Source organism: Saccostrea cucullata, unplaced genomic scaffold, assembly GCF_032062105.1.
Source record: "Saccostrea cucullata isolate Sc308-1 unplaced genomic scaffold, CSIRO_AGI_Scuc_v1 ctg1375, whole genome shotgun sequence".
NCBI classification, from domain to species: Eukaryota; Metazoa; Mollusca; class Bivalvia; order Ostreida; family Ostreidae; genus Saccostrea; species Saccostrea cuccullata.
Window position 1 is genome coordinate 209,181 of NW_026926358.1, and position 26,848 is coordinate 236,028.

Consider the following 26,848-nt stretch of genomic DNA (forward strand, 5'->3'; position numbering starts at 1 on the left):
CTCAGTGACCCTACGCATGTGCTCAAAAGTGTAAAGGCGACTGAAATAAAATTTAACAAAAAATAAACTACCAAACAAAGTCCTATTTAGAAATTACCAAAAAAAGAACATACTTGACAATACAATGTACCTTCACAACACGCCACTGTAGATATAGATTACTTAGATAATTGATTTAAAATAACGGAGTTGTACTGAATACAAAATTTATCTGCATTGCTGCATTATTTAAATTGATCAGATTTGTCAGTGTTTTTGTCATACCAATGAACTTTCTGGCCTTTTATAATTCAAAGCACTTGTCACTGCTAATACAAGTTAAATACCAAGATATGATCTCTTTTATAATATGAGAAGTCTTCAAGTCTTATGTAATATCCATTGACTACAAGCCTTTGTAAACTGCTTGTTAATAATTAAGGTTGAAACTTGTTCTCAAATTCAGATATCTGGAGTACTCTAATATTTTACGAGGTGCTAGTCCTTCACTTGGATCTATATAAATGTTTCATATGTATGTATATTTCATCAAATATTACTTATTTATTGAAGGAAATTATCCTATTTACAATATCAATTAAATATAACAGTTTTCGTATTAAAAGCTGAGAGAGAGGGGGGGGTATATTAAATTCATTTTAAATTGGAAAAAAATATATTGGTATCGTTCATCTGGTAAAACTGCTAATTTTGGAGTTGCTATGTAAAAGCACTTTTAAATTCAAACTTTTTAAATCAAGATTGCAAGAAACTTGTCAAAATTAAATCAACGTCTTCTATTTCCATTACTTATTTCCTTTTTTGTAGCAGTGTTAACATTTCCTGACTGGATATGGTGTTGACGTACATCGGTTGCGACTCATTATGCAGTATATTAGGGTAAGATTTTTCAAGATAAAATCAAGACTCAAAACGTCTTAACTTTTGTTCGTGGTAATACTTCCTAATTTGAATTATATCAGTAATGTGAAATGTTATTGATTATTTTTATTGATTAATTTTAGTAGATGCTAAATACCCTCAACAACAGGAAAACACTCGGAATTAACACACAGTGTAAAATACGGTAGTGTTCTAAATGACATAGAGATACTGAGTTTTACTGTATCACTTGTAAACACGACCTTTGTCTACAGTGTAAGGAAGAACATGTTACATACTCAGCGACTAGATATCACAAAGTGGTGATCTATAGAACCAGCTACTGTGAAAGAAACGCAGCCATCACATATAAAGTACGACAGTGTTCTCAATGTCAGGGGGCACAGAATTCTACTGCAACACATGTAAATATGGCCTGTGTCTATTGTGTAAAGAGGAACATGTTATTAATCTAGATACCAAAAACCATGACGTTGTGATTTACCGGGAGAAATATGAATACATGCTAAAACAAGAAATCTGTGCGACACATCAAGACAGAACATATCAAAAATACTGTCGCTCATGTGAACTTCCTATCTGTTATCAAAGCTCATGTAACGTGCAACGCGGCCGAGCTTGTGTGTTTGGTGATATGTCTTGTATCACCGAGGCGTTACACTTAGGTTCGTTAACCTGTTAACTCAGGTTTTTGTTGACCAAATAAAATTACAATATATACAAATACAATGGGTTTCTTCTTGATTGGACAACCACTAGCTGTGGTCAACGGGTATCTCCCGTACACAAATTTCTTCTTGTCCTGCCACTCCACAAGTACTGTATCCTGGCACTTCCCCCACCTTTATTTGTGGTATGCCACCTCTCTAAATATATGACCAAGTGGCTGCCTTATTCAGGTCTTACGCTTTGGTTCACTGTTAAACACTTAGCCGTCTATTCCCCGCAACCGTCTGCCTTATTCAGATCTTATGACGGCATATAGGAGACGAAACGAACTAACTTTTATCAACTCCGTCACCAGAGAGGTCTCAAAGTAACTATAATACAGCTTGTATTATCTCAATGCAGTCTCAGCATAGTGGCATATTCATACTACTTGTATGATCGTAAAATTCATATTTTTTAGTGTTTAAGACTTTAAAAAAGAAACGTAGGTCTAACGTTTATACGAAACTAAACAATGAAAATCAACTTCCGTTTCACTACCCTCCCCTCAAGATTATATGCGTCCCGCATATGACTGACTATTTACAATATTTACAAAACTGTACAATGCCTGGCAAGTGTTTGTCATCTCTCTAGTACAAGACGTAGTCTTCCACCTACTGTGGTTTTCTCCTACGTCTAACAGGGATGTCGTCTCCATCAAATTGGTTATTTGACTCTTGTTCTTCTTCTGCTTCATCACCTAGAGGTTCAGACTCGTCCTCTGGTACCGTCCTCTCAATATCAGGTATATCGCCTTGCAAAATGTGAGGGTACTTACGACGCATCCTGTCGACATGTATCACTTGTGGTTTTCCACCACGTCCACAGTCAACTTTGTAGGTGAGATCTGTCATCTTTGATAGCACCTTATAAGGACCCCGCCAGTAACTGGTAAATTTTGGCGAGCGACCCGCCTTCCGAATGGGAAAGAATACATAGACTTGGCAGTCTGGCTCAAATTTCTGCCATGACAATTTTTGGTCGTGATACTTCTTTTGTCTAACCATGGCTGTTTTTATGTTCTTTCTGACATGTTTGTGTGCACTTTCCATGGTTTCTTTTAATTCCCAGGCCCACTTGTCTCTGGGAATGTGCTGCACTGATCTGGGCATCTCGAACATGATGTCAAGCGGTGTTGAGACTTCTCTTCCCAGCATCAGGTAATTGGGAGTGTAGCCAGTTGTCTCGTGAACGGAAGCCCTGTAAGCCATCATTACAAATGGTAGGTGTTTGTCCCAATCTGAATGATGGTCGTTCACGTATGCGCTTAACATTGTCACTAGCGTCTTGTTAAAACGCTCTACCATTCCATCACTTTGTGGATGGTAGGGGCTGGTCCGTGTTTTCTTGATTTGGAGAACTTGACACATCTCCTTAAAAAGCGCACTCTCATACTGTCGACCTTGGTCAGAGTGAATAACTGATGGCACGTCGAACCGGGCTATCACTTCTTCAACAATAAGTTGTGCCACTGTCTTGGCTTCCATGTTCGGCATAGGGAAGGACTCGGTCCATTTCGTGAAATAGTCTGATACCACCAATATGTATTTATCGCCATCCTCTGTCATTGGTAGTTCTCCAAGGATGTCCGTGGCAATCCTGTCCATGGGTAAACCACTCTCAACCAATTCCATGGGTGCTCTTCTCTTCATTTGAGGACCTTTCCTCTTACAACATTTCTCACAACCAGCTATGTACATGCTGGTGTCTGCTTGCAAACCAGGCCAATAGAACTTTTGCCTTATTCGAGCTAATGTCTTGCTCACACCAAGATGTGCAGCTGTCTTCACATCATGACAGTACTCAAATATTGTCCGTCGTTGGCTACTTGGTACAATAGCCTGCAAGCGTATGGTCTTTCCATCTTCCTCTTCAAATTTTCTGAATAGAATGTCATTTTCTATGCAGAGATTGTTCCATTGTGACCACAAAGATCTTAGCACATTGCCTTGACCACTAACCATACTATACTCAGGTCTTGTCTTTTCTATGACCCAATGTTTGACAAGGGATATATCTTTGTCTTTGTCTTGCATGTCTTTCATAGACAGCAATGGATCGTTATCATGATCCTTTGATTCACTGGCTTGGGATATGGCTCTCACTTTGTCTGGTTTGTTACACTGCAAACTTTTCTCCCAGTTTGGATCAAAGCCCCACTGGCGACATGGCACACGACTCAATGCATCTGCATTGCTGTGTTGTGTACCTGGTCGGTGTTGAATCTCGAAATCGTATGTACTGAGGATTTCCAACCACCGTGCCAACTGTCCTTCAGGATTCTTAAACTTGAAAAGCCACTTTAAGGAGCTATGGTCTGTGCGGACTATGAACTTTTTACCATAGAGATAATGCCTAAAGTGTTTGACAAAGTGGACAACCGCAAGCAATTCCTTTCGTGTAACAATACCTGCGCTCACACTTTGTCAACGTCCGACTTGCATAAGCAACAACTCTCTCTTGACCATCAATCTTTTGTGATAAGACTGCCCCTACAGACACATTGCTGGCATCAGTATCTAAAATGAATGGATGAGAGAAGTCGGGATGCCTTAAGATCGGAGTATTGGTCAGCTTATGTCTAAGAGTGTCAAATGCCTCTTGGCATTCTTTAGACCAAGCAAAGGCGCGACCTTTCTCTGTTAGCGTGTGTAAGCATTTTGCAATGTTTGAGAAATCTTTGATGAACCTCCTGTAATAGCTGCATAGCCCAAGAAATGAGCGTACCTCAGTGGCATTAGTAGGTACTGGCCACTGTTTTACTGCAGCTGTTTTGTCTGGGTCAGTCGCTACACCTTCCTCTGACACTACATGTCCAAGGTAAGTCACCTTCTTGGCAAACAAGCAGCATTTCTTGGCTTTGAGTTTAAGGCCTGCATTTTGCAGTCAAATACCTTTCTAAGGTTTGCCAACATTTCCTCAAAGGTTTTGCCCGTCACTATCACGTCATCCAGGTAAACAAGACAGATATCCCAGTGAAGGCCTGCCAAGACACTTTCCATTAGGCGCTCAAATGTTGCAGGAGCACAACATAAGCCGAATGGCATGACCTTAAACTGGAAAAGTCCACGACGTGTGGCAAAGGCTGTCTTTTGTTTGTCGTCTGGCTCCATCTCTACCTGCCAATATCCTGAGCAGAGATCTAGAGTAGAGAACCATGAACTACCACTCAACTGATCCAGTGACTCATCTATTCTGAGAAGGGGGTATGCGTCCTTGATTGTACAGCTATTTAACTTGCGGTAATCAATGCAAAAGCGGAATGTACCGTCCTTCTTTTTCGCTAGCACAATAGGCGCTGACCATGGGCTGTTTGATGGCTCGATCACGCCTTTCTCCAGCATATCATTCAGCTATTTGTCAACCTCCTCCGTAAGATGAGCTGGTACTCTTCTTGGTGGTATTTTGATAGGATGGCTGTCCCCAGTATCAATCCTGTGTTTGACAATTCCTGTGCGCCCCAAATCTTTATCAGATTTTGCAAAAAGATTGGTATATTCATACAAAAATTTATGAGCTTCTCTTTTCTGCTTTCGCGTCAAGTGGCTTGAAGTCTTCTTCAGCATATCAACCAAATCAGGTCCCAACTTCTTAGGTTTGCTTGACGTATTCTCCTCTTGTGACTCAACCACTCTGACTCCACTCAGTTGTCCAATAACCGTACCTGGGTAAATGGCTTTGGATTCCTCGCCAACATTGAGCAAACGAACTGGTACTGTCTCTTGTGGTAAGACCAGTGTTCTTGCTGTTATGTAGCCTTCTCTTGGCATATCAGATACAAATGGTTCTACCAAACACGTGTTCCTTGGAACATGTTTGCAGTCCTTCAAGACTTTCCCAGCGTGATGATCTCACTTCTAGGAGGAATGCTGATTATCTTTGTTGCGGTTATTCTGTTGCAGCCTATGTAGCCCTCTACAAACATTGGCATTATCTTATCTCTTATGTGCAGCACCTTTTGACTCATGTCAACCGTACATGCATTTGACAGTAGAAAGTCAAGCCCCAGTATTCCATCTGCCTGAATATCCGCAATGACTGCAGTCGTATGTGTTACCATACCCTCAATATTAAGTGTTATGTCCGCCTTACCCTTGACAGACAGCTCACTTCCATTGGCAGCTAAGATACTCTGGCAAACCTTCTGCAGCTGGCCTGATGTTCTCTGCAATTTTCTCGTACATTGATGAGGACAACAATGTCAGTGTTGCCCCTGTGTCAACCAGGAATTTAGCTTGGGTACCTTGCACAGCGATGTTTATGTACATGCCTGCTTCCTCTAGGGAAGATCCAATACCAATTGATCCACTAGGACAGGCTGACGTCTGTTTACTTCGTACTGGCCTGCCTAATCCCTTTTTGTCTTTTGAATCCTTGTGTTCACTTTCACAGGGTCGTTTCTTCAGCTTTGGGCAGTTGCGTTTAATGTGTCCTTCCTTGTTACATTCATAACAACGCAATGGTTTGCCTCTTGCTTGCAACTGTTTGTCATAGGTTTTATTGACTGACCGATTCAGCTTCAGCTTTCGAATCTCGTTTGTTAAGGTACTCATGTTAGCCTCCATGTACTTCATCCATGTCTCAAGACTATTTTGGCTAACCTCAGCAGATGAGTGTCCTGATGCCGATACGTGTAAATGGCCTTTTGCTTCTAGGTTTCTGCTCTCTGCTCGATTATAAGCCTCGAGTTCAACGGCTAGCCGGATGGCTTCATTCAGATTTTGAGGACGAGATTGTTTTATGCGGATTTTCATCTCTGAGTCAACAAAGGCATCTATGAATGCATCTTTGGCCAGAGTTTCTCGCCCATCACCAGGTGCTGATGCGTAGACCAAATTGGTTAGTCGTCTTATGGCCTGACCTAACTCTGGTATGGACTCAGACGCTCGTTGTCTTCGTTCTTTTAGCTGAACACGATACAGATCTATTTGGTTAGGAGGGGAGAACCTCTCCTCAAGGGATCTGACCAGTGTCTTATAATGCTGATCAGTATCACTTGGTAAGTCACCTAACACTGACTGTGCTTGGCCACGCAGTGATACAGCTAAATAAAGACCTTTCTTTTCCTCTGTCCACCCGTTTACAACAGCACAGGCCTCAAAATGTGATTTGTAGTCAAGCCAGGAACTGGTTCCGTCATACGTGGCTGGCTTAATTATATGGCCTGTCTTGGCATTGTCTGTCCCCATTGACTGTCTCCGTGGTTTTGGCGTGTCAAATAGATGGCCCGTCACAACGTCGTCAACCCCAGCATGTGGTGTAAAGCTTGGTTTGCCTTCGTCTGGAAATCTAACTTTAGGCCGTGCGCCGTACTCGTCAAATGACACATCTCCTGACATACCGGCCAATTGATTGTCAGCTCTGTGTGTTGCATATCCAGACTCTTGGCTTGCCGCATTTGTCTGACCATCGTTGCTGGTTGGCGTTCTCATCCTTTCTAAGAGCTTCTCCATCTGCTCTATAGTTTCTGACACTTTCTTAGACGAATCCATGGTCAAGAAAATCCCGACGCTTGCCACCAAATAATGTAACGTGCAACGCGGCCGAGCTTGTGTGTTTGGTGATATGTCTCGTATCACCGAGGCGTTACACTTAGGTTCGTTAACCTGTTAACTCAGGTTTTTGTTGACCAAATAAAATTACAATATATACAAATACAATGGGTTTCTTCTTGATTGGACAACCACTAGCTGTGGTCAACGGGTATCTCCCGTACACAAATTTCTTCTTGTCCTGCCACTCCACAAGTACTGTATCCTGGCACTTCCCCCACCTTTATTTAAGGTATGCCACCTCTCTAAATATATGACCAAATGGCTGCCTTATTCAGGTCTTACGCTTTGGTTCACTGTTAAACACTTAGCCGTCTATTCCCCGCAACCGTCTGCCTTATTCAGGTCTTATAACGGCATATAGGAGACGAAACGAACTAACGTTTATCAACTCCGTCACCAGAGAGGTCTCAAAGTAACTATAATACAGCTTGTATTATCTCAGTGCAGTCTCAGTATAGTGGCATATTCATACTACTTGTATGATCGTAAAATTCATATTTTTTAGTGTTTAAGACTTTAAACAGAAACGTAGGTCTAACGTTTATACGAAACTAAACAATGAAAATCAACTTCCGTTTCACTCAATTCACGAAAACCACGAAATACTGGATATAAAATGGGATTGCATCACGAAGCGTCAACAACACAGAGAAATCATTCATCACATCAGAAGTGAAATTCTCTTTAACAGCTTTTTTCTTCTGGCAAGAAGAAGAATATGTCTAAATATATGTCACAAAGAAATATCCAAAACACAATCAAAAATGTTTACAAAAGCCAACAGAATAATATACAATTATGGACTGTTTAGAAGGGAGACATCACCAATTATCAGGTCTGAGTAGGGTTGTCACCCGAGGGCACTTACTCAGACCTGATAATTGGTGATGTCTCCCTTCTAAACAGTCCATAATAGTTTTATTATCCTGAAGAATATACAATTATCAATTACGTAGAGTAGAAAATGGTAATCAAACCTTTTGTTTTCTTCTATACTCTGCTTTGATTCCATACTTTCAAAATATGTCAACAGACAACTTTGACGTCATCGTTAGAATTTATTGTTTACTGATCCCGCATATTTATTTTAATTGTACTTATAAATAAGAGTTATCTCTCTTAAATCACTGTTGTTTCATTCAAAGGGCGACAACACAGTTGTATCCTTGCATGCTTGCTTACGCTATTTCATTGTCATCTGAAGGGAGATAACAGTTGTCACCCTGCGCGTGAGGGAGACATCACGAGTTGTCTCCCTGCACGTGACCTGCTCTGAACCAATCAGATTGACTGTATAATTCTGAAGGATAATAAAGGACCTTATTGACACTGTGATATGTGATTATAAAACCAGACATAAACGGTTATTTGTTTATAGACATAAACAACAAATAAAAAATATGAAGAAACATCTTGCCAGCATTGAATTCTATAAACACGGACTTGAACACTCTCAATATAGACCGGTAGAATTCCTCTTATTACTAAAGAAAAATAAAGTCCCCATTATAAAAGTCACTCCATTTTCTAAACAAGACATCCTGCTTACCCTTACTGGTGAAACACATATGGGGGATAAAATAAGGTTGCTTTGCGAAGTCCATGTTTTAGAGACAAAAAGAAAAAGAAAAGTGACAAATGAATGCCTGTTGAAGCTGATGTCTTCCCCCGTGTAACGAAGATCTGTCTCATTGATAGGTATTTCTGGTGTCAGGCACATTTCCCGTGGGACATCAGACCAGGTCTGGATTAGTGATTATTTGTATAACAATCTACTATTAATAACCACAATAGGAGATGTGTTACTTCAACTGACAGATAGATGTAGCGGATGGGGAGTATACACAGTCGACATCGGAGGTAATTTTATTTATATAGACAAAGATTATAACATTAGCAAATTATGTGAAAATAACGAATCAAAAGCTATACTGATGAAGACAAGAAATCCATGGAGACCACGCTGTATCTATTCTTCCTCCTCTAGTGATCTAGAGATCTACTGGCTGTAATGTGGAATACCGATACAAAGACAATTATCGTAACCCGTTATACTAGCACAGGTCAATGTATACAGACGATACAACAAAACAACAAAGATCAGGAACTTTATAGTTACCCTAAATACATCACAGAGAACAACAATTGGGATGTTATTGTGTCTGATTTCAACAATGTTGTAGTTGTGACCGAAGCTGGAGGAAAATATCGTTTCTCGTACACTGGACCTCCATCTGAATCAGGTCTAGACCCACCAGGAATCTGCACGGACGCACTGTCACACATCCTAGTATGTGATTGTTACACCTACACGGTACAGATAATTGAACAGGATGGTCACTTTCTGTCAATGATACTTACAGAACAACAAAATATACATGAACCTTGGAGTCTATGTTATGATAAAAAATCTGACCTTCTCTGGGTTGGGTCATTTGACAGTAGAGTTAATGTTTACAGACACATTGAGAGGAAAGACATTGTGTGAAATCATTTTTTTCTAGAAACACATACGTCAACATACCAAATAAATTGTTTTTATCATATGTATTATATCCTATATAGTAAAAACTTAAAACTTACTCAGCTGTTTAAATCTCGTTAACGAACCTTTTATTATCTAGATAATACAATTAAATCGGATGAAGCTTTTAAGTTGCTTGTAGCCTCAATGATTAAAATAAATTCAAAACTAAAAGAGAGAGTATTTAAAATGATACAATAAACTATATTTTATCAATTTTTAGTTCATAGGGTATTTAAAGGTAAAAATGGCGAACTGTTTTATTGAGTGTCAATTAATTTAAGAACACCATAATTACACTCTTTCCTATGCTATCAATATTATTTGAAACCGGAAGAGCTGAATATGTAACACTGAGTTTAAAACAATGCAAATCATTGATATTATGCTTAGTAATACTTCAGTTTAAATCAGTTTTTTAACACATGTCCACGTATGTTTTAGAGTTTGAGGCTCTCATGGGTAATTAAATGTATGTAGATGTAATTTCCATTATCAATTTATAACTACATTATGCATTATGGCTCTTAATTCTATTGTTTTTCAATGTGTGATTTTTTTTAATTTAATGTGTAATGATGTATTAAACGACATTTATCTCTCTTCATTCTTACGCTTTTTATAAAACCAAATTTATTTCAAAACTTTTCAAAGCAACTTGGTGAGCGATATATGTTGTGTTTTGCCGTGAGTACCTTTGAGAAATGCATACCTTGATATAATCTACATGAGTAATTTAAATGACTTTATTCAACAGTTAGGTCAGCATAGGTTACACAGGTAACATAATTTTAACTTCCTATAAAAAAAATTGAACTTTTCATACATTTTAATTAATTTGAGTACTAGCTCATATTTAATGTTGTCCAAATTTCTTACTTTCACATTAGTTATCGAATTTTTCTATTTATCTGTGTTTGCACAATATAGGACTGACAGTAACAAAGTCTTTGAACGTAGTGCAAGTCTCGATTAGGAGACAGGGAACATGTCACATGACTAAAAAGATATATTACGTCATAATCGGTGATGATATACATGTTAAACGTTGTTAAAATCAACAAATCTTGTGTAATTTTATTCTTAATTCTAAAATTGTTTTTTAAACATTTAATTTTAGAAATTATTATTAATAAAGTTTTAAAAGATCTTGCTATCATTTAGATATTGTGAAGTTGCCCAATCCACATATTTGTTTCTCTTTACCCTGCATTCTGACGTAAGTGACGTCATAGACGTAGTGTTTGAATTCTCAGTGCAGCGAGATCAAGTACACACACACCCGTCATGATCAGTTTTATTTCATAATAAACAGGTTACATTCGATGTATCATGATAAATTTCTGAAGAAGATTTTTTTAAATTAATAGTTTTTCGTGTTTACTAGCAGAGCTTCCCTCTATTTAGATAATTTTGAATGTTTATGTTTTCGTGTGACGTCACAATTGATTTCCCGCACTATGAAAATACAAACTCGAAGCCGTTTTTATCATGCTTACGTCCAATTCAACGATATTGCGATATTGAGGTAAGCTTCACCCTGTGATATTTATGCAGTAAATAAATACGATGAAGGACTGACATTCAATCGTAAATTTAGAAATATTTATTGACAGAATTTTTTCCAAATGAGGTTTTTGTCGTTGAAGGTACCTTGAAAAATGCAGAAATTATCCCACCCAAATATTATATAAAATTAAACCAATTGCTTTCAGATAATTTAAACACTATGAATATTCTGAAATATTTGAGTGCATAGTGTTATCTATCATATTTACCGTTTGTGCATAAAAAATTGCATTATGGACTCCGTTATGGGCCCGTAAACATGAAGTATCTAAACTCCATACAAACTCTAAACAGGGCGGTATTTGTGGGGCGATATCTTTGAAATAAGTCAAGAAATCCCATGACAGGACCGTCTTAAAATGTTAAGTACATATTAAATTAGTAATATAAAAAATACGAAAAATATTCATTGACAGGAATTTTTTCAACTAAAGGTCCTGTTCCTCCTTAAGTATACGGAATCACAATTGTCGGCTTAACACTACTACATTGTATGGCTTTTCTCTCTGTATATACAAGAATTTCTGTGCTTAAATTTTTTTGAATCTTATCTATTCTGGTTTAGATATCTATGGTGGCATATTTATGCCATCCACATAATTTTTTGTCAAGATAAGATATCACGTCAAGTCAAGATAACTATCTCGTCAAGTGATGATAACTTTCTGGTTTGTCGTCAAACACCGACTTTTATCTTGTACAGGTAAGATAGCTATCGTATATTTTTGCGTCAAAACTAGATAATTTATCTTGTATCGCGATTAAAAGTTATTTCGTCATGTCAAGAAAGCTATTTATGTTCCATTGGTTGCAGAAATAAGTTGCCAAGTCGACTAAGCTCGTTTTTTGACCAGACAGGCAGAACCAGTAACACAGTGTTGAATTGAAAAAATGTCATTTATTTACAAAATGACGAATATGAAACAGTACAAATATTGGGGGTCAGAAAGGACTAGAAAAATTGACAAAGTGTTATCTTCAATGAGACAGTATTATGCAATCTGACCCCCAGCAAATTTTCGTTAAATTTTCTGTGTGGCTTCTCCTTTCAGTAGAAAATTACAAAATGATACACGAGGTGAGGAGCCACGCTGATTGGCCCAAAAATTCCTAACTGTGGTTTGGGTAAAGTTAGGTACACTATACCTAGCCGGGTTGCAAAGAACTGGGTATGAGTAAAACTTCAGAGCATGATAAAATCAATAAAATTACAAATACTGGATATGAATAATACAAGTCACATAAAGGTTATTATTTTGTCTTTTATATAAATAATAACTTATTGCAACAAAACGTGATAGCTTATCTTGACAAGATATAAAGTCGGTGTTTGTCGATAAACCAGAGAAAGTTATCATGATTTGACGAGATAGTTATTTTGACTTGACATGATATGCAATGTTGACAAAAAATTATATGGATGTCATAAATATGTCACCATAGATATCAATTGATAAGATTATGCTTCATTGAATTTTCATTTTTTTCAACTTTTCTTACTTTCCTGATTTGACTTATATAAGAAGCATAAAGATATTCTATCACTTATCTAATGCATCCATTTAATCTTGAAAAGTACAAACATCTGTTCTTATGAATATATACATGGTCATATACCAGAAACAATATAAAAACTTGTAAATTATATGTTCAACAACATACTGCTTACAGCTTGCTGGAGAAAAATATAATACGATACACATGTGTAATACTGTACACAGAATAACGGAGAAATAGAATGTTAATGAAAGCAAATGAAATACACCAGGATAAATGCTAAAAAAATCAAACACAGTTTAAAAAATAAAGTGGATCTATCGATCGATAATATGAGTTATCAAGGAAAAGCAGATCTAATGTTATCGTCGGAATTACAATGTCATTAACCTTGATATATTAGCAAAGACTTTTTTTTTCTGGTGACACAGGAGGAATGTATAGAGAATGTTGTATAATGGAATTCATATGTTGTCATGTTAGCACGAAAGTGGAAATCCCAAGAGCTGTAATGAAAATGACATGAATTTCAGTATTACGTATTCTTTCTATCATATAATGAAAATACCTGTTATCATAGTTTATTTACGAATATTTTGAGCGTGTGTGTGATCTAATTTTCAAATATCAATGTAGCCAATTTTAACTTTTTTTAAGATGAATTAAGTCATTATTTATACATGTAGTAAGGTATAGATTATAAATATATTGAATAAAAAAACAATATAATCATTTTTAAACATTATTCAAACCTTTCCTCAGGTTTGATATCCGTTTTATTTTTTTTTTTTTTTTTTTTTTTTTTTTTGCATGCTGCTGGCATACCTGCGTGATATAAATTGTGTTGATATGTAGTATTGTAACGACACTGACGTCACTTTACAACGAATTTTATCCGTTATTTCCTGATCATGACAAGGAGCACACGGCGGGTGTGACCGGTCGGCAGGGGATGCTCACTTCTCCATGGCACCTGATCCCACCTCTGATGCTTCAGAGGTCCGTGTTTGCTCTGCTCCTATTTTGTAGTGTTTTAAGGACTTTGAGATTGAATACTGTTCGTTATCTCCATATCCTTCGCATCACACAGTGGGGATTTGGTCTAATCAACATTTAGATATATCGACGAGGTATTGTCAATTAACAATGGTTACTTCCATTCTCATGTCGATATAATACATGTATATCCCGGTGAACTTAAGATAAAAGTAACAAGTCTAAAACATACTTTTTATATTAAGATACTTTACTTGAAAAAGATATTGATGGTAATCTAACAACCAAGCTTTATCATAAACGTAATGATTTCAACTGTGCAATCGTCCTTGACTTGTGCAGCAATATACCTTCATCACCTGCATACGGGATTTATATCTCTCATATGATTCGAAAAGCAAGAACATGCTCTGCGTATGTGCTTTTTCTAAAACGAGGTAAATTATTAAAAAACAAGTTAGGGGATAAAGAATTTGAGTAATTTCGTTTAAAATCATCATTTCAAAAGTTCTACGGTCGATACAATGACATTGTCAGCAAATACAATGAATTTATCATTGAATCAAATGCTGACTCAGACATCTTTTATACTACTTGTTGGGCTATCATTTACATACTGAGGTTTTGGTGTTCTGCATTTTCGCTGATCCTATTTTGAATTTTTTACTGGACTTTGAGCTTACACACTGTTTGATATCTCCATATCTCCAATTATTTTCTACTAAATATATGATATATAATCTTATACATCTCGAAGTTTAAAAGTTAGAGTCGCCCGCGTTGCGCAGTGGTTAGAGCGTCTGCTCTAGAGTCGCGAAGTAAGGAGTCAATCCTTACGTCGCGGGTTCGAATTCCACTGTTCGACGTGGAGACCGGTCCTTCGAATGAGACCGTACAAACCGAGGCCCCGTGTCGCAGTAGGTGCTGGCACGAAAAATATCCCTCACTGCTCAAAGGCCCTGAGTGCCGAGCATAGGTTAAAATTTGTAGCCCTCCACCGGCAAATGGTGGCGTCTCCATATGAGTGAAAAGTTCTCGAGAGAGACGTTAAACAACATACAATCAATCAATCAATCAAAGTTAGAAGGCGTGGTGGATAGATACCAAGATAATCCTGTGTTTGGCAACGTGATAGATCACGTGTATATGTCCCTCTGCTTTTCAGTCGATAAAAATATATAAAGAGAAACTTTTCTCTATTTCTCTGTTTTCTTATGTTTTACATACAATTTGTGAGGCCATAAATTATATACACACTGGACTGTCGACGGTTTTTTCCCGCTATTTCCCCATCATGGCATGGAGCTCATTCCTCCTTGGCACTTGATCCCACCCCTGATGTTTTAGGGGAACATGTTTGCTCTGCTCCAATTTGTATTGTATACTGGACTTTTGTGCTTGAATACTATTCTTGTTGGACATGTCTTGGATCCGCCCTTTTCAACAACCTTTATTTCACGATAGAAAGTAAGTGAAGGAAGAAAATATGCATAATACGACATTTAGGTGAACTGTACTTTATAAGCACCTTTTTACATAAAATTTCCTCGTTGTCAGATGTTCAAATACATAGCCCATTTATGTCCTTAACAATTATTTTTGTTTTCGACAAATTAGATTTTTAATCTTATTCTTTGAGAATTATAAGTTCACTGAAAAATCTAGTGGTTTGAGTAACGGTACATAAACTCACACTATAAGAAACTGCGGGATTTTTGTATCTTTTTTCGTCGCTTTTTTAATTAATGCTTGTGAGAACGAGGTTAACTTTCTTTCATTTTTTTTACATGTGGATGAATATCGATTTCATGGAAACAGGAAACTATTAAAAAGTTCGGATAAGCTTCGCAAAGGATGAAACTTTTCAGTTAAATAAATCTGATCCTGATCAAACGAAATGAACAATGATGGGCGGTTAGCAAATATATTTGGAACGGGGAATTATTGAAATTGAAAATTTAATTTTTCTTTTTATTTCAAAAAGAAAGTAGGGCTTGTACTGTTATGCTCTTTGCTGGCATTGTGTAATTTATGGATTGGTAGGGTAGAGTATACATAGATATTCCGGTAAAATTTCTTAAGTGGTCTTAATATTTTGCATGATAATAAATTCAAATGTTGTCTTATCCTACAAAGAAAACGATTTTCTGAGAGTGCCAGTTTATGAAACATTGTAAAGTAGAATTCAAAAGATGCTTTTAATTTTAGGTAAGTATGATTTTAAGTTAAAAAGATATAGCCAATCAAGGCAAATTTCTACACGGATTATAACTTGTTAAATCGACTTATTTGCTTTATCCTTCTCATGTGGAGTGTATGTCACATCCTTTGTTAAGGGTTTTTAACGTATAGTCAATAGGATACTTTAAAATAATTTTAAAGGGAGGAAATCCCTCCAAATGGAAAAATAATGCAATAAATAAAATATGTATGCGAGAGATACAAGTATAAAGATGGGCTAAAAAAAAAGTGCCAAATACAAACGTCATACGTACGATGATGCATCCATGCCCCACGTCAATAAAGGAAATACCTAATCTGTGCTTATTTTTATATTTTAAAAAAATATTGCACATATCTGATTTATTTTAAAATAAGACGTTGAAATAGAATATATTACTAAATGAAATTTCTGAATGGAAAGTTTGTTCAAAGCTGGTTGTTTACATTGGAAGTTTGTAAACTAGTACTTATCTCTCACTTACATATATTATTTACAGTCACGGTAGCTCAGTCGATAGTGATAGAAAGTGAATCATACCTGATGTTTCTGTTGATTTCTTCCGATGTAATGGTAGCTGTGACATTTCTCTTGATTGCCTTTCTTGTAGATATTATAGGACAGAGATACAAACAAATATCTCTGGACCTAAATTGGTTGTAATTGATAAGAATTATAACTTTCTAAAGTATAAGAAAATTTTAATCTTCCTATGGTGTTCAAAATTCAAACATTCTGCAGCCTACCTTATATAACTTTAAGCAACTTGTTGTAAATTTAAATCTGTTATTGTGAAAGTTTGAATCAAAGCTGAATTTTAAGAAATGATGATCACTTGACGCTCTAATTTATTCTTCATATTGTTGTGAATTACTAGCATAAGTAAATATCTTAAAGACCCAATTTTTTTACCGTACGGTTACCTGAGGAGGGGGAGTGGTCCAAGTAACAGTTGTGTTATTTACCTGGAGACCCCCAATACCCAAGATGTCAAAAATTTGTGTATACGTAGCATTACACAGGAAGTCTGTGTCTGGTGATCAGGGTCAACATTCCATGTTTCGTGTCTAAATTTGAGTGAAACTACTTGAAATGATTGAAATATTTCAATATTAAATTTATTTATAAATACTTTCAGCGATATCTAATGAGGAAAAAAATTATAAAGAAATATCGTTTTCATATTTTAAAAAAAATGACAAATTAAAGAAAAGAACACAGAGTAAAAGTACAAAGTAAATATATCTTTTTTTAATTAAACTTGTGTAAATATCAAAATTAAAAAAAATATATAAAATATTCCATTCATAGGTAGGCCTATCCGTCGTGTGAACATGTACAATGTACCGTACCGCGATAGGATGATTTCCTACGTTCTGATCAACAATAGTGTCGAAAATATTCACCATTTCCGGGTGTTTGTGTGTTTAAAATTTTTTAATTGTTTGCAAGATTTCTTTTAAGATGTGATCTTTGGCTGTATATATTCACTTTTTAATTTCGAAAATTGGGTATTGACTGCAGATGTTAGGAAATTCGAACTAAAAGTTACAATCTCGAAACTCCTACAGCTGTTTCTGACATTTCAGAACTTTAGAACGGAACATTGTATAGATTGTATTCATATATACGCAGATAAAATATGGGATAAATGAATTTTTTATCCGTGCCGTTTGTGCTAAATATCTTTTCTTATTTATCATATTCCAATTTTAATCGGTAAATAGCGTTTCGGTGCACGGACTGGTCTAAATTCTACAACAGATATCTTGGACGACATATCGCCTAAAATACAATATAGCCGTTGAGATTAAAAGCAAATATTTTAAGAAGTCATGTTTTAATTATCTACTCTCAACTGTTTGTAAAATATAATTTTACCAAGATTCTTTTTTTTAACCCCCGTGTATACAAGGCGGCTACATGAAAGTGTTTGACGCGTGACCAGGCAATCGTTTTCAAAGGACAGAAACTATCAGGAAGCACGGGTAGCTGCCCTGTCAATCAAATCAGAAGCTATTGTTTTTTCAATGACTGACAGGCGGTAAATTATTGATCTTGAACCAGGTAAATTTTGGGGGCGTTAACATAAAATTGGGTGTTTAATTCATATATCACGTAATAAATATTACTTATCTATTTTATGAAAATGTATATGGTTTTAATTTAACTCTATATTTTTATAATATCTATAGATTATAAACTTTACTGTTGCTTGCTAAGAAATATAATTAATTTAAACATTTCTTTTCCTAGTTAGTGGATCCCATCATGGACAAAATAGAGGATAGAACTATATTGAAGGTGCGGCAGTGTTATCAATGTAATGAGGATACTGAATTTTACTGTATCACTTGTAAGCATGACCTATGTCTACAGTGTAAAGAGAAGCCTGTTGCATACTCAGCGACTAAATATCACAAAGTAGTGTTCTACAGAACCCGCCACTCTGAAAGAAGCACAGCTATTACATATAAAGTTCGACAGTGTTCTCAATGTCAGAGGGACACAGAATTCTACTGCAACACGTGTAAATATGACCTGTGTCTACAGTGTAGAGAGAAACATGTTATTGATCTAGATACCATATACCATGAAGTCGTGATTTACCGGGAGAAATATGAATGTATTCAGAAGAAAGACACCTGTGAAAGACATCCCAACAAAACACGTGAATTGTTCTGTTATTCATGTAAACAACCACTTTGTTTAAATTGCACAGAACACAGAAGAAAGCACCAAATTGTAGATATTGGAAGTCTATATAAAGTAAACCGACAAAAACACCGAGAAATCATTCATAAAATCAGAAGTACGACTCTCTTTAACACCTCTGTTATATATACAAGAATAAAAAATGATACAATAAATTGTAACACAGAAATTTCCAACCGGCAATCAGAAATTTCAAAAAAAGCTCAAAGATTAAAAAATCTCATTGATACTGTGATATGTGATCTGTTAAATATATTGACTCATAGATTACCCAGACAGAAGAGAAATATGAAGACACACCTTTCCACCAAAGAAAAATTTGAACACACATATGAACAATCAGCAAAAAGACGAGTAAAGTTTCTCTTATTCCTAAAGAAAACATGCGTTTCCAATATAAGAGACACTCTTAATCTTTCAAAACACGCTATGCTCTACTGCAAAGAGAAAATCAACATATTGGATGTTATAAAGTTATTGATGGAAATCCACATCATAGAGACAAAAAAGAGAGAAATAAGGAATGAATGCATTCTAGAGCTGATGTCAACACCCGTGTTAACCAAACCCATCATAGAGACTTTTCTTCCTTCCGTAACGCATATATTTCTTGTGTGACATCAGACTTAATCTGGGTCAGTTCTTTTAGTTGTAATAACCTCATTATGATAAACACAGCAAGTGAAGTACTACATAATCGGACAGATTTAGAAGTACACCATGGAGTACATACATTGAACAATACAGGTGATATTATTTATATTGACAACTATTTCAACATAAATAAACTCTGTAGCAAACTAATAAACTAATAAAAACATCAGGACCATGGAAACCACAAAGTATCTACTGCTCAGCATCCAATGGGGATCTACTGGTCGGGATGTGGAATTATGACTCATTTATAGAGGGTATGAAAAGCAAAATAAACCGTTACAATAATACAGGGGAGCACATTCAAACAATACAACACGACAGTGCAGGGCAAAAACTGTATAGTGATGCTACATACATCACAGAGAACCACAATGGAGATGTCATTGTTTCTGACCGTTGGCGTCCTGTGGTAGTGGTGACAGATCGTGGAGGAGTACACCGCTTCTCTTACACAGGACATCAGCCAGGATCTCTACTTTCACCATCTGGAATCTGCACAGATGCGTTCTCACATATTCTGGTTTGTGATAAGATTTCAGTGCATATGATTGACAAGGACGGTACATTCCTGTCATTAATACTGACAGAAGATCATGGCATATACAAACCAAGGGGTATATGTTATGATGAAAAAACCCACCTTCTTTGGATGGATCAATGGATAGCGGGTTGTATGTATACAGATACATTAAAAGAAAGATCGACTGTCTGACAGGTGAATGCAATAAGTTACATTCTTTTAATGCATGCATTTAGACAAAATATTATGAAGACATCAATTAAATGATTGTAATGATTCATGACAGATATATGTGAGATGTGTTGCTGATTTGTAACGTTCATTAAAAAAAACAAATACAATTTAAGACAGTATGTCAGACAGTAAATTGTACCGGTATTTTGATAATTAAATGTAAAAACAGAATTATTTCCTTATGAAAAAAGTTCCTTTAAATAGTCAAAACTTCTTTGGAAACATAGTGACCACTCCTTACACATTTCTAGATTTCTATATTTCCTTATCCACTCATAGAGGATGTTAACATTTTACTATCATGGAGAAGCAGGCACTTACAGTCCCCACTAGATACATACATGTACGTCATTACCGGTGATGGTACTTAAGTGGGAAATGAACAGCTAAACCAACAATCTATAAGGATCTTATACGAGGAAGGCGGTACCTTTCCATTGGAGACAAGACCTCGTTTCAATTATGAATTGTGTCCAAGAATTTGCAAAATGTTGCGCTGAATATAAATGAGAAAACATAACTCCCTTGTCAAATAGATTGAATCATAAGTATTCGTTAGAAATCGTATTGAAAATAAATTTAAAAAGCAATACACAAACATATATCCATCATTTTCAACACATTAGAAAGACTGCATAAACGATATGTTTTGTTTACAGCTGACATTGCTGGTCACAAGGCTGGACCCTGATTTCTGACTATGCATAATTCTCAGCTCGTTTTCTCCAATGTTGTTATTCAATCCAAGTTATATACACTGGGTATATTGTTATTTTGGGGTATAATGTATGTTTTTCTACATTGATAATAGTTGAGTTGACACGCTGCAATAGAAAAGATGTTCCCAGTGATATAGCCCTTTAATTGAAGTGTTTTTCTTTTCACATTTTAATTGATTGATTTCGCTTTTTGTCAGCGACAGGTTACTCATGAATAGATTCGGACCGACAAAAGTTCCCCTCTTGTAAATCATCCCTGCAAAGGCGTCACTTCCTCTGTTCTTTTCGTCTGCTTTTCCCTAAAGATATTCCTCCGCCGATTACACTTGAACATTCGACATAGTTCCAACCGGAAAGATCTTCCACACAAAACATAAATACCAAAGTTAATGCAGTAGTTTGTATAACTGACAACTGAAAATAACTCTAACTAGGAGACTTATTGTTCACAGAACAATAAGAGGTCTTTCCACCTTTTGAATTTCAATTTCATTTAATATTTATCTATTTAAAATTAAATTTCATTAAAAAGAAACCAGGAATGGCTTAAAAGAAGAAAAAAAAATGAAAATGAAATATTTTTTTTAGGTGACCTTGACCTTTGACCTTCAAGTCATATTCAAGGTCAAAGGTCAAGGGTCACATTGTAATTAACCCCATGTCTCTATGACTTATAGTTTTAAAGTTATAAGGTTTAATATTAAGCACAAAAGCATTTAAGGGCAGTAACTCATTCAAGGAGTCACCAGATCCTTTTGCACTTGAACGTAAAAGTTTTGCCTAAATTGCCATAAGACATTAGAGAAGGTTTCGTGTCTTTGCGGTTTACGGTTTTGGAGCAATAGCAATAAAAGTGTTTTTCGTACAAGAGGGACAATAATTTTTAATAGGGTCAATCTTAAGGGATGAGAATAAAATCTAAGACACAGTTTTAAAAGTTAGTACATATTAATGATGCATAGACATTATGCATATGTTGAAAGACAAAAGAGATATAAAAAGAGCTAAATTTCTCAGTTTTGGAATGACCTTGACCTTTGACCTTTACATGAATTTTAAGCTCAAAGGTCAATGAATCTTATGCAGTTGGGCTCATGTCTCTATACCTTCTCGTTTTGAAAATTTTTAATTATTTCTAAAATTCAGAGACTTTCAAGGGCAATAACTCATTGAAGGAGTCACCAAATACTTTCACAATGAATAAATTCCAGAACCCTCTCAATTAGTCGAAGACTTTAGTGAAGGTTTCATATTTGTACTGTTTATGGTTTCGAAGTAGTAGGATAACAAGGTTTTCCGCACAAAGGGCGATAACTTTTAATAGGGTCAATGTTACGGAATACGAATTGAATCTTTATGATAGTTTTAAGAGTACATATTAATGATGCTCAGACAGTTTGTATATGTTAAGAGACAAAAAAGATATAAAAAGAGCTTAATTTCTCAATTTTGGAATGACCTTGACCTTTGACCTTTACATGAATTTTAAGATCGAAGGTCAATGAATCTTATGCAGTTAGTCCCATGTCACTATCACTTCTTGTTTTGAAAATTTTTAATTATTTCTAAAATTCAAAAAGTTTCAGGGGCAATAACTCATTGAAGAAGTCACCGAAGACTTTCGCAATGAATAGATTCCAGAATCCTCTCAATTAGTCGAAGACTTTAGTGAAGGTTTCATATTTGTACGGTTTATGGTTTCACAGTAGTAGCGATAACAAGGTTTTCTGCACAAAGGGCGATAACTTTAAATAGGGTCAATGTTACGGAATACGAATTGAATCTTTAAGATAGTTTTAAGAGTACATATTAATGATGCTCAGACAGTTTGTATATGTTAAGAGACAAAAAAGATATAAAAAGAAATTAATTTCTTAACTTTGGAATGACCTTGACCTTTGACCTTTACATGAATTTAAAGCTCAAAGCTCAATGAATCTTATGCAGTTGGTCCCATGTCTCTATCACTTCTCGTTTTGAAAATTTTTAAATATTTGTAAAATTCAAAAAGTTTCAGGGGCAATAACTCATTGAAGGAGTCAATGGATACTTTCGCAATGAATAGATTCCAGAGGCCTCTCAATGAGTCGAAGACTTTAGTGAAGGTTTCATATTTCTACGGTTTACGGTTTCGAAGGAGTAGCGATAACAAGCATTTCTTGCGAAAGGGGCAATAACTTTTAAAAGGGTCAATCTTACGGAATATGAACTGAATCTTTAAAATAGTTTTAAGAGTACATATTAATGATGCTAAGACAGTTTGTATATGTTAAGAGACAAAAAAGATATAAAAAGAGCTTAATTTCTCAATTTTGGAATGACCTTGACCTTTGACCTTTACATGAATTTTAAGCTCAAAGCTCAATGAATCTTATGCAGTTGGTCCCATGTCACTATCACTTCTCGTTTTGAAAATTTTTAATTATTTCTAAAATTCAAAAAGTTTCAGGGGCAATAACTCATTGAAGAAGTCACCGAAGACTTTCGCAATGAATAAATTCCAGAGTCCTCTCAATTAGTCGAAGACTTTAGTGAAGGTTTCATATTTGTACGGTTAATGGTTTCGCAGTAGTAGCGATAACAAGGTTTTCTGCACAAAGGGCGATAACTTTAAATAGGGTCAATGTTACGGAATACGAATTGAATCTTTGAGATAGTTTTAAGAGTACATATTAATGATGCTCAGACAGTTTGTATATGTTAAGAGACAAAAAAGATATAAAAAGAAATTAATTTCTTAACTTTGGAATGACCTTGACCTTTGACCTTTACATGAATTTCAAGCTCAAAGCTCAATGAATCTTATGCAGTTGGTCCCATGTCTCTATCACTTCTCGTTTTGAAAATTTTTAAGTATTTGTAAAATTCAAAAAGTTTCAGGGGCAATAACTCATTGAAGGAGTCACCGGATACTTTCGCAATGAATAGATTCCAGAGGCCTCTCAATGAGTCGAAGACTTTAGTGAAGGTTTCATATTTCTACGGTTTACGGTTTCGAAGGAGTAGCGATAACAAGCATTTCTTGCGAAAGGGGCAATAACTTTTAAAAGGGTCAATCTTACGGAATATGAACTGAATCTTTAAAATAGTTTTAAGAGTACATATTAATGATGCTAAGACAGTTTGTATATGTTAAGAGACAAAAAAGATATAAAAAGAGCTTAATTTCTCAATTTTGGAATGACCTTGACCTTTGACCTTTACATGAATTTTAAGCTCAAAGCTCAATGAATCTTATGCAGTTGGTCCCATGTCACTATCACTTCTCGTTTTGAAAATTTTTAATTATTTCTAAAATTCAAAAAGTTTCAGGGGCAATAACTCATTGAAGAAGTCACCGAAGACTTTCGCAATGAATAAATTCCAGAGTCCTCTCAATTAGTCGAAGACTTTAGTGAAGGTTTCATATTTGTACGGTTAATGGTTTCGCAGTAGTAGCGATAACAAGGTTTTCTGCACAAAGGGCGATAACTTTAAATAGGGTCAATGTTACGGAATACGAATTGAATCTTTAAGATAGTTTTTAGAGTACATATTAATGATGCTCAGACAGTTTGTATATGTTAAGAGACAAAAAAGATATAAAAAGAAATTAATTTCTTAACTTTGGAATGACCTTGACCTTTGACCTTTACATGAATTTCAAGCTCAAAGCTCAATGAATCTTATGCAGTTGGTCCCATGTCTCTATCACTTCTCGTTTTGAAAATTTTTAAGTATTTGTAAAATTCAAAAAATTTCAGGGGCAATAACTCATTGAAGGAGTCACCGGATACTTTCGCAATGAATAGATTCCAGAGGCCTCTCAATGAGTCGAAGACTTTAGTGAAGGTTTCATATTTCTACTGTTTACGGTTTCAAAGGAGTAGCGATAACAAGCATTTCTTGCGAAAGGGGCAATAACTTTTAAAAGGGTCAATCTTACGGAATATGAATTGAATCTTTAAAATAGTTTTAAGAGTACATATTAACTGATGCTAAGACAGTTTGTATATGTTAAGAGACAAAAAAGATATAAAAAGAGCTTAATTTCTCAATTTTGGAATGACCTTGACCTTTGACCTTTACATGAATTTTAAGCTCAAAGCTCAATGAATCTTATGCAGTTGGTCCCATGTCTCTATCACTTCTCGTTTCAAAAATTTTTAATTATTTGTAAAATTGAAAAAGTTTCAGGGGCAATAACTCATTGAAGGAGTCACCGAATACTTTTGCAATGAATAGATTCCAGAGTCCTCTAAATTAGTCGAAGACTTTCGTGAAGGTTTCATACTTCTACGGTTTACGGTTTTGGAGGAGTAGCAATAACAAGCATTTCTTGCGAAAGGGGCAATAACTTCGAAAGCGGTCATAGTTCATACGCGTTGGGTCAAATTTGTTCCTAACTTTTAATGACCTTTACGATGAACAAAAAGTCTTTTCGATAAATGTCGAAACAAAAAATCAGCGGAAGAAAAATAAGAAGAAGAAGAATAATAAGAAACAGAAGAAAATCAATAGGTCTTTCCACAGAAAGGTGGAAAGACCTAAATATGGTCTCATCTTTATCAATATGTGCTGACCAATATGTCGTCTGCTTTCGTCTGTGTAATACAGAAGGACACTCGTACACACAAACTGGGGAAACATGGTGAGAATGAACACAAAGCCTATCAATAGTAACATGGTTGTCGCCTTCCTCGTGCTACCTAAAGATGGCGGAGAGTCATCTCCCGCCTCTTTCTTTATGACATAAATCTTGTAGATGACCGCACAATTACACGAGAGGACAATGACGCAGGGTAAAGCAAACAGTAGACTCAGATGATAGCCGTACTGATGTAGATAAACATAGAGGGATAGGTACTCCTGTACCGCCATACAGTATCCTCTCACATTCTCTATCAATAGAATCCGAAAGATCTGTGTCAAGGACAAGATGACGATAGTTATTGTTACGAGAATCGCAACACTAAACCTTCTACGAAGAAATGTTCTTTTGAATGGGAAACACACAGCTTGTACTCTTTCTACTGATAAACACACAATTAGCCAGGACGAACCAAGGAGGAAAACGTGCTTTAAGAAGTTATAAATCTTACATACACTGTTGGGAAGGTCAGTGTAAAAGCTGGATTGATGCCCGGTTTTATAAACAACCATTTCATCTGCTAGCTCTATTTGGTTGATTAACAAATTCAGACTGTCAAAGACGGCCAATACACACAGAAGTTGACTGTACGATTGCGTGCGAAGTCTCTGGGAGTAGCACATCACCAAGAAAGACAGTATTTCCTGTTAGTCCGACAGCAGTAACAATAGGGGTCGCCACGTGTTTTACCCAGAATCCCCAGATCGATATTTCCGGTGGATTAACTAAAAAATATAATTCCATATCATCAGTGCATGCAATTAACTATTAATAACTTTTTTCAAAGTATGTAAAAAAAAAAATAAGAAAATAAAACGTACATATAATAGTGTTGTTCGTGGAACTATTCCAGATCATGGTGAAAGATCGATTATAATCCAGGTCACTGAAAAAACGAGATGATCCAATGAAAATAAATTTAAAAACAGATGTTTAAAAAACTGTTGATGGTTGACCAAAACAGCTAGAATATATCAAATTAAAAAAAAATCTCATTTTTGCATGTGTTATTTGGACAAGTAAATGTTGACATATGTTAGCTTCCACAGGCGGTCTATGCTGTTGACATCACCTTATTTAGATCAATTGATAACGTTCCGAGTTTCCTTTTTACAACCATTTTATAACATCTATGAGCAACTATCCTGACTTCGTAATTCTATTTTTGAAATTTTATCCTACTTAATGTGACTAAAATAAGTCTTTCAGCTAATAAATTTACTTCCACTTAAAGTCTTTATTTTTCAGAGTGTATGTTAAAGTTGATTCAAGATATTTTTTAGTGTGTTACTTTTTGCCGTCGAAAACAAAGAAAATATCGAAATAAATACACTCATTGCCTAAAACACCTGGACATGATGCCCTTGACCTGATGATAAGGACATAATGACCTCTCTGAGTGGCGGGAAAAGTCTCAG

General features: G+C 35.7%; 2 pseudogenes; one reads left to right on the forward strand and one right to left on the reverse strand.

The window, feature by feature from the left end:
- The first annotated feature begins 1,082 nt into the window (after positions 1 to 1,082).
- LOC134271459 (uncharacterized) lies at positions 1,083 to 20,772 on the forward strand (annotated as a pseudogene).
- Positions 20,773 to 21,044: 272 nt separating this feature from the next.
- Positions 21,045 to 26,288, reverse strand: LOC134271452 (lysophosphatidic acid receptor 4-like; annotated as a pseudogene).
- Positions 26,289 to 26,848: the final 560 nt, after the last annotated feature.